Genomic DNA, 8,383 nt, shown 5'->3' on the forward strand with positions numbered 1-8,383 from the left:
ATGTCGTATAAAATGGAAAGATCATTCGGCTAAATTGAAGCGCTTACGCGGCAGGTAGACAGAACTATAGTGCACTAGAATATGGGGTAGTGTGCTCTGGGAGGACTCACGGCTGGCACACTTGATTTCGAAAGCCACGAGATGGCGCCACCCGAGCATGGGCGGTCTCATCATGCACCGCTTCCGATGCGCTACGGCGCTTTACATACATCGCGCTTAAGAATATCATTTCTAATTGCTAGCATGTCAATGCTAACACGTCCCTGCTTCGACCGCACCCTGGCACAGCCAGGATCCGTTAGAGAACTGCTTGGCAATGCTCAGAGAACCACTGGGGCAATGTACATGCAATTTTCCCAATTAGGTGTCACACATGAAGAAATGTATAGATTAGAACCTACACAGCGACTCCTTATTAACATTTCATGAAATCGTCTCCCACTATAAAGAGGAACGCAGGCGCTTCCCGCCTCCACACCCAAATCTATGTAGAGCTCAATCGATCACGCTTAGGATGCTTCAGACGAGGTCATATCCCTCGCGAGGTTTCCTAAGCAGGATTAATACAGAAATTGACCCACATGCAGTTCCCGGATTGTGGGGAGGAGTTTAGCACTCTAGCACATATGCTCTGGCAGTGTCCTGCGTTACGGGATACGTCACTCATCCAGCGAACAGGACTGGGACGAGGCCATCTCAAGTACGGAACTCAAGCTCCAGTCCATGGCCGTCCAGAGGGCCCCTGAAAGAGCGGAGAGGCTTGGCCTCGATTCCGACATGGGAGCAGCCAGCGGCGAGCCGGGGGCCCCAGCGGGTCTCCGCCGGCTAGTCCCTCAGGACCTCAATAAAAGTTCATTGTCTGTCTGTCTCCTTCCTAAGCAGATATTAGTCCGACAATACATAAATATTATGTAAGTGACTGTCTACTTCATTTCTAAAAGTCACAGGATCAGCACTCTATTGGATATAGCAAAATTAATTACTTACAAAAAGATTAGTTACCTAATTACTCAATTATGTATGTAATATGAGCAATGCAAACCAACAGCACAATCATTTTTAATTTATTTATTAATTATTCATCATAATTTTAATTACTTGAGCTCTTTTAAAGTTGAATAATGAAAACTAAATCAATAAATTATTACTGAATTAGACGCATTCAGCTCTTCATATTGCGCGGTGACAACCGCTGTGTAAAATTCAAACTGAAATACCTCAGGGAAAATCAAGCTTTTATTTTGAACAGTGCGTCGTTTGAACTACATAAACTCCAAAACAAAAAACAACCAGCACAACTGACAACAGGAGGAATGAGCGACGGATGTTGGCGGTGGCGCTGCTGTCGCGTGGGCTGGCATCCAAATGCCGGACCTTTCCACACTTGCCTCCTCACGGCAATGCATGGCGCATGCCGCCCCTGAACACACTACCCCGTTCTAGTACACTTTAACAAAACCTTATCACAAGTCTTTCTTGTCGCCGAGTCTTTCCAGCAGCAGCCAAATGCGACCGAGCTCGAACTTGTTTGACTGCACCGACTATATGCCAGCCCGACATAGAATAGTGACACCAGCTATTGGCCGATTCACCGCTGTAGGCGGTACCGCTAATATTCCAGCATGCAATGTTTCGCCGACAGTGATACCGACAATAACTAGAAGTAATATGAGTGCAAGTGTGCTTGTCTGTCGTGCCGGAAACGCGACTAGTAACAATCTGTCGATCACCACCGGGCTCGTTTTCGATCGTCATGGGAGTCACATCTGAAGATTACTCGCTACCAAAAACTTAACAAAGGACAAGAACGGCCACTCTACACCATTGCTTGTGTCTGCTTTACGGGCGCTAAAATCATTCGAAACAAGCTCATCAAGCTCAAAAGCCTCAATTCTGAACTCGTCTTTTGCATATTACGACGGCACTGCGGCGAACGTTCGGCCTAGAACCTCAGACATTTTTTGCTCGACAAGCAGTCCCATCTGGGAAATATTAAACAGTTCCAGAAGAGAAACGCTGTTTTAAATATAGTATTCGTCACGATGTTTTCAAGCAATCTACTTTGTACATTGTAAGAAGCACAGGCGAAAGACTTATAAACTCCCTAGTTATCAAATGGTGTCATCAGTGGTCTATCACAGACTATACTTCGCACACCGGAGCCTCTCCGAGAGATATGAGGTCGGATACTTAAGTGGATTGACAATGTACCCAAACTTGATAAATTATTTTTTTTTCGGCGAAGCATTGTTTGCGTTTCGCGTCAAGAAAGCGACTGGCAACTTGAATATACCTGTAGAGGTAAAAAAAACATTAGCAGTCACTACAAGGGACGACGTGGGATGCCACGTGTTTTCTCATCAGCTACACGTGAGTAAGGGCTGCTGCGATATGTGCTGTGTTGGCGCTCACACGTAAATGAAGACAACCGTTCTGTAAATTTACCTAGACCATACAATTTACTCATATTTGCCGCAGTCGCCATTTCATATGCGAAGAATAGGGTGCCACGAAGGGTCACTTATTTCACTTTTACGCATCTATCAAGTCAACGATCGAATAGTGTTAGTTCTTAGAAACCCCTTTCGAGAGCGCTGTGGTCGCGCGTACTCACTCGACATTCTTGTTTGCGTTCTTAAGCACAGCTTTGAAATGTATGGAGCTAGGAACTGTTGAATCTGATGTTGTTTGGCTAGATTGTCAGTTTGTTTGTTTAATTAATTGTTTATTTGTTCTTGCTTGCTTGTTCGTTCGTTCGTTCGTTCGTTCGTTCGTTCGTTCGTTCGTTCGTTCGTTCGTTCGTTCGTTCGTTCGTTCGTTCGTTCGTTCGTTCGTTCGTTCGTTCGTTCGTTCGTTCGTTCGTTCGTTAGTGTAATGGTGAGGAGTGGGAAATAGGCCACCGAAGGGGAGTCTATCTCTGTGATCATAAATATGCTCCAGTCATTAAGGAATGTACAAAATAAGTGAAAGAAGCATAAAAAATGGAAATGAAAAAGGGAAGAATAGCGAAGAATCGAGTATAATGTAACTATGGCCTTGCCTGCTAAGCAATATACAGGGTGTCTCACGTAATGCTAGCGAAGCTTTTAAATATAAAATATAGAATATACGAAAGTGCAAACAATGGTATCCTATCAGCAGTAACGCACCACACCAGGAGGATTTTTTTCATAAATGAATTATCAATAATTAGATTACAATAATTAACGAACTCTTAAATTACTCAATTGAGGGCGCGAATTTTAATATAAAAGTAATAATCGTGTTTTAAAACATCCAATTCAGTTGTTTTCAGTGTGCTATGTTTCGCGTAATTATTTTTTCCGCGTCATAAAGAACATGCGCAAAATATGAAAATAGCCACATTATCACACGTCCCCGCGCCGCAACACCAGAGGTCCCAGGCGTCATTCGGAAGAAAAAAATGTCACAGTTTCGCCATAAGGGCGAAGCAATGAATGCGATAGCAGCACAGCAATGTCATACGAAGTAAGGTGAGCGGCTTTGGTAGCAATATGAATTGTAGTAAACATGAGCTGATTAAGTAAGCAGGTGTGCTGCGGCGTAAGTAGACCGACGTGAAGAGAGACTCGATGACCACGAGAAGGCGCGTGTGAAACGGTGGTGTTGATGAGAAGCGCTTCCCGTGGGCAGCGCGTGCGAAGGGACACACCTGTAGCGCTGCACTGCCGATCCGGGCAGCATTGCATGTGTAGCGTGCGTTGGAAAATGTGGCCCGACTATCACTAACTGAATGAACAAGCGTGGTGTTTGAACAAGCTCGCACAAACAAACATGAATAGAACACAGTGAATGACTGCAGACAACGACCGTCAAAACTGTGGCAGCAAGCGGATACGCCGCAGCGGCGAAGGTACGTGCGGTCTATCGCTTCAACGGAAACTGAGCGGCGAATGCACAGCGCAAAGAAAAGGTCAGAGCCGTGTGGAGATAGGAGACAGTGCGAGCGAGCGACGAACGCGGTTGTTGGCAGAGTGAAATTGCGCCCCCCCCCCCCGCTCCCTCCGGCGCTGGCTTCCCGCTTCCTTGCTTGCGCGTGGGAGATTGAGTGCGTTCGCTCTCCGTGATAGCGCGCGTCCCCGCACGCTTCCGCTCGGGCATACGGCACGCGGCGAAGATTTTATCTATAAGGAACCTCACGGCGACGGCGACGACGACGACGACGGCGACGCCGACGGCAGAAATCCGGTTGAAGTGAATTGCTATCGCAATAATAACTCTGCTCAATGCCTGGCTCGGCGGCCACGTAAAAGTTGCGAGACATCGGTATTGGCGTTGGTCACCGCGAACTGCGAGCACTGCATTGGCTTCCGCGTGAAGCGTGAAGCCAATCCAGTGCGCAGCGGCATTCAGGAGGACAAAGGCATTGAGCACAGTTTATTCTTCCGAGTAACGCCTGGGACCAGTGGTGTCGCGACGCGCCGACGCGAAATCATGCGGCTATTTTCATATTTCGCGCATTTTCTTTATGACGCGGAAAAAAATAATTACGCGAAACATAGCAAACTCCAAGCAACTGAATAAGGTGTTTTAAAATACAATGATTACTTTTCTACCCAAATTCGCGCTCTCAATTTAGAAATTAAAGAGTTCGTTAATTAATCTGATCTAATTATCGATAGTGCAATTATGTAAAAAACCTCCTGATGCGTTACGTAAACGCTGAAAGAATACCATTTGTCGCGTCATCATACATTCGATATTTTATTTTTAAGAGCTTGGCTAACGATAGCTGGGAACACCCTGTAAATCGATGGAAGGTTTAACATAAAAACCATTATTTTTCTGGAGCATGAGCGTAACAAAAAAAGTCACAGTTTCGCCCGAAAGGCGAAGCATCAATTGCGATAGCAAATTAGTAGAGAGCTAGAAGGAGTAGGGATAGTAGTTTTATCAGCTGCATAAACTTGATACATTCTCTTACTAACTGAATTAACAAGCGTGGTGTCAGCGCGCACAAGCAAACATGGATAGATCACACTCAATGACCGCAGACAACCACTGTCAAAACGCTGGCGTGGGGAAGCGCGGTCGCCGCAGCAAGCGAAGGTTCGTGCGGTTTAACGCTTCAACGGATACTGAGCGGCGAAAGCACAGCGCATACAACGGTCAGAGCCGTGTGGAGATCGCTTGCAAGATACGGTGCACGCAACAACACCGACAGACCGTATCGGCGCAAAGTACAAGAACGCATTTGTTGGCAGAGTAGAAGCCCCCCCCCCCCCCCTCACTCCCGCGCTGACTTCCCGCTTTGCTCTTTTCGCGTTGGAGAATGCGTCGCCAGTTCCCCTTGCGCCCGGTTGCAAGATACGCATTTGGTACCGCCACAGCGTCGCCCCCCTCCCTCCCGCCCCCCTATACCCCCACGGCCTTTCGCGTGACGGAAGTCGCGTTTGCTCTCCGCCGTGCGTTCACTCTCCGTGATAGCGCGCGTCCCCCGCGCGCCTTCACTCGCACATACGGCGCGCGGCGACGATTTTATCGCCCTTGGACTTTAAACGGAACCTCACGGCGACGGCAGAAATCTGCTTGAAGTGTCCATATAATTGCTATCGCAATATGTATGTTTTGATTATGCACAATGCCGCAATGATAGCATCACTTTTTAAGAACGGTGCAGTCGCAAATGATTATATCCCGTTATGTGCATAGGTTGTACTTAACCAAACATGAGTACCTGCAAGAAAATAAAGTTTTGCGATATTAGAGCATGACACCACAACACAATTATAGAGCTGCGCATTGCCTAGTTGCCTTAGTGTTTCCAGGAGCTATCGGCAGCACTAACGCAATGTGTATTCGCTCAGCACTAGATCTACAGAACGCGAACAATGATTTTACGTGGCTCCTCCGTACTGCGTGAGAATTGTTCAATAAATAGTTGACTATGTGCATTGTGAATACGCCTTTGTAATGAACATTCTATGAGAGCCAGAAATAATGTTCGCGAGTTTTATGAGCGCGGAGAGCTTGCATGGCAACACTTTAGTGAGGAAAGTGCGAAGAGAACAGATATATTTAAACCACCATGAGGTACATTTCTGTGCTACTTGTTCTAGGCCTTGTCTCCAGCGTCCTCTGTGAGTATACGCTGCTTCTGTCAAGTTGTCTTGCGACAGTCGCGACGTCAATGGTACTTTGAGATCTTCATCATGCTTCTGTTTTAGAGAGTAGCACTCTTTATATGCGAAGCAGGCGTTACTTCCACTGTAGACGTAAAAAAAGAATTCACCAGTGGTTTGATTTTGAAGACTGGCCGCCTAAAAATTATGGTGCCCCGATTTTAGCCTATACACTTTACAAATGAAATTACATTTATTTTGTATTTAGTGTCTAGTGTAATTGCGAACTCGAGATTACAAAATAGTTGCGCTGTCAGCGTAAATAGGGGTTTCAGACGCCACATCTAAACTAATATCTTTGCAAACGCGTGACTTTCCAACACTCACCGGTTTAAACAATTAGCGTGCACTTCTTCACACACGTCTGCACTCTGTTCAGAGAGGCCATGCATCCTGTTTGCTGCAATAAGAAAGCCGGTCACACTCGATATTGCGTAAATTCAATCCAAATAAAAAAAAATCTATTCCAATCTATTCAAGGATCAGTATCCAGCGCAAAGGTTGGCTGTGCGGGAAAGCGAAATCATTAAGTGCCTAAATAAGAATCCACAATTTTGTTTCGTGATTACGTGGACATATTGCTACACACGTGTGGTATTTGATTGTGTAACGAGGCGCGCGGGCGTCATCACTCGAGAAAAGAGGAAGAAGAACGAGCTGGGCTCGCGGGAAGAAGACGCCATCGAGGCTGAGGTTCCTCACGGACCACTGGAAGCTGCTAAAAGAAGCAGAACAAATTCGCCTGCGTTCGTTCTCTGGTGGTTTGTCTGAGCATCTGGTGATCTTATCCTTTTTCTTGTTCATTTTAAAGTATTTGCTCCGTAGTATTACCCGCTCCAGCTTAAGCTGATATCCAGGTACTCCCGCGGGAGGGGACAGCTTCTCTTCCTAATCATGAGATACCTTTGGATTTCTTCCCACTCAGCGGTGTAACCAGCTTCCCCATGGAAATCGTTCCAGCGAGTGGGGCTCCATTAAATTGAATAATCCTCAGGCTACCCAGGAGGCTCTTCATGCTGCTACTTCATTGTACCATACCATCTCGGATGTAAGGCAGTTTGGCCGATGAGGCATTGTTTATAGGTCACCGGACCAGACATGTGTTGCGGACTTACTCAAGTGCACATCTTTCGCAGTCATTCCGCTGAGTGCATTTATCCCTACTCACCTCGCGTGCATCAAGGGAGTAGTACGAGGTGTCGACTCAAGTCTAACCCCGATAGAAACATTGAAAATGTTAAATGCAGCTCGAGTGACTGCCGCATACCGATGCAATCAAGTGTTGGACAATACCAGAGTACCAACAGAATCAGTGATAGCCATATTTTCTGGCACTTCCTGCCCATCAAAGATCGAAATATGGCCCCTTGTATTCAGAGTAGATCCACTTGCACCGCGTCCGCTTCAATGCCGCAATTGCTGGCGATTTGGCCATAGTATCGGTGCATGTAAATCAAGCCAACGTTGCCGAAAATGTGGGGATAGTCGTGCTCCCAGTGATTGCACTTCTGAAAACGAGAAATGCTGCCTTTGCGATGGAAAGCATCCGGCTGATTACTCTGTTCTATGCGAGCCCAAGAAGTGCGGATCCTCGAAGTTATGGACAAAAGAAGCGGCTCCGGAAGAGAAGCTGCAAATATTGTAAATGAAAGAAAATTTGGCTATGCTGGAGATACAGCTAAACAAAATACGATACCTTACTCAGCTCTCACTGCAACCATAGAAAATGCTGTTCAAAAGGTCGTGGCTAAGGCAATGGATCAGTTGTTGGTAAACCTTGGTGAAAGCATCGCACAGCCTATTTCCTCGCAAATGAATACGTTAATACAAGCTACTGGTCTGTCCTAAGTAGAAAATCAACTTATAAATTCAGAGCAGCAATCTGTCGATGAAAAAAGAGATACAACTGTCTCGGGAGATGGCACAGCGTGCAATAGTTTCCCCTCCCACTCATTCTGCTTCCGACAACCAGACCATACATGATTGTGAAATTAAAGACGCTGGCATCCCGGCCGCGGCGGCCGCATTTCGATGGAGGCGAAATGCAAAAACGCCCGTGTGCTTGCGTTGTAGTGCACGTTAAAGAACCCCAGGTGCATAATGCTCGTGTTCAAAAAAGAACTATGTCAACAATAAATAAGGATTCTTCCTCACTTCCCCATCCGAAGTCAAAGTAATGTCAGTCGAAGTTTACATTGGAGGATAGTGCATCAAAGAAGTCCCCTTCGACAGCAGCAACT

This window comes from Dermacentor silvarum, chromosome 4 (assembly GCF_013339745.2).
Source record: "Dermacentor silvarum isolate Dsil-2018 chromosome 4, BIME_Dsil_1.4, whole genome shotgun sequence".
NCBI lineage: Eukaryota > Metazoa > Arthropoda > Arachnida > Ixodida > Ixodidae > Dermacentor > Dermacentor silvarum.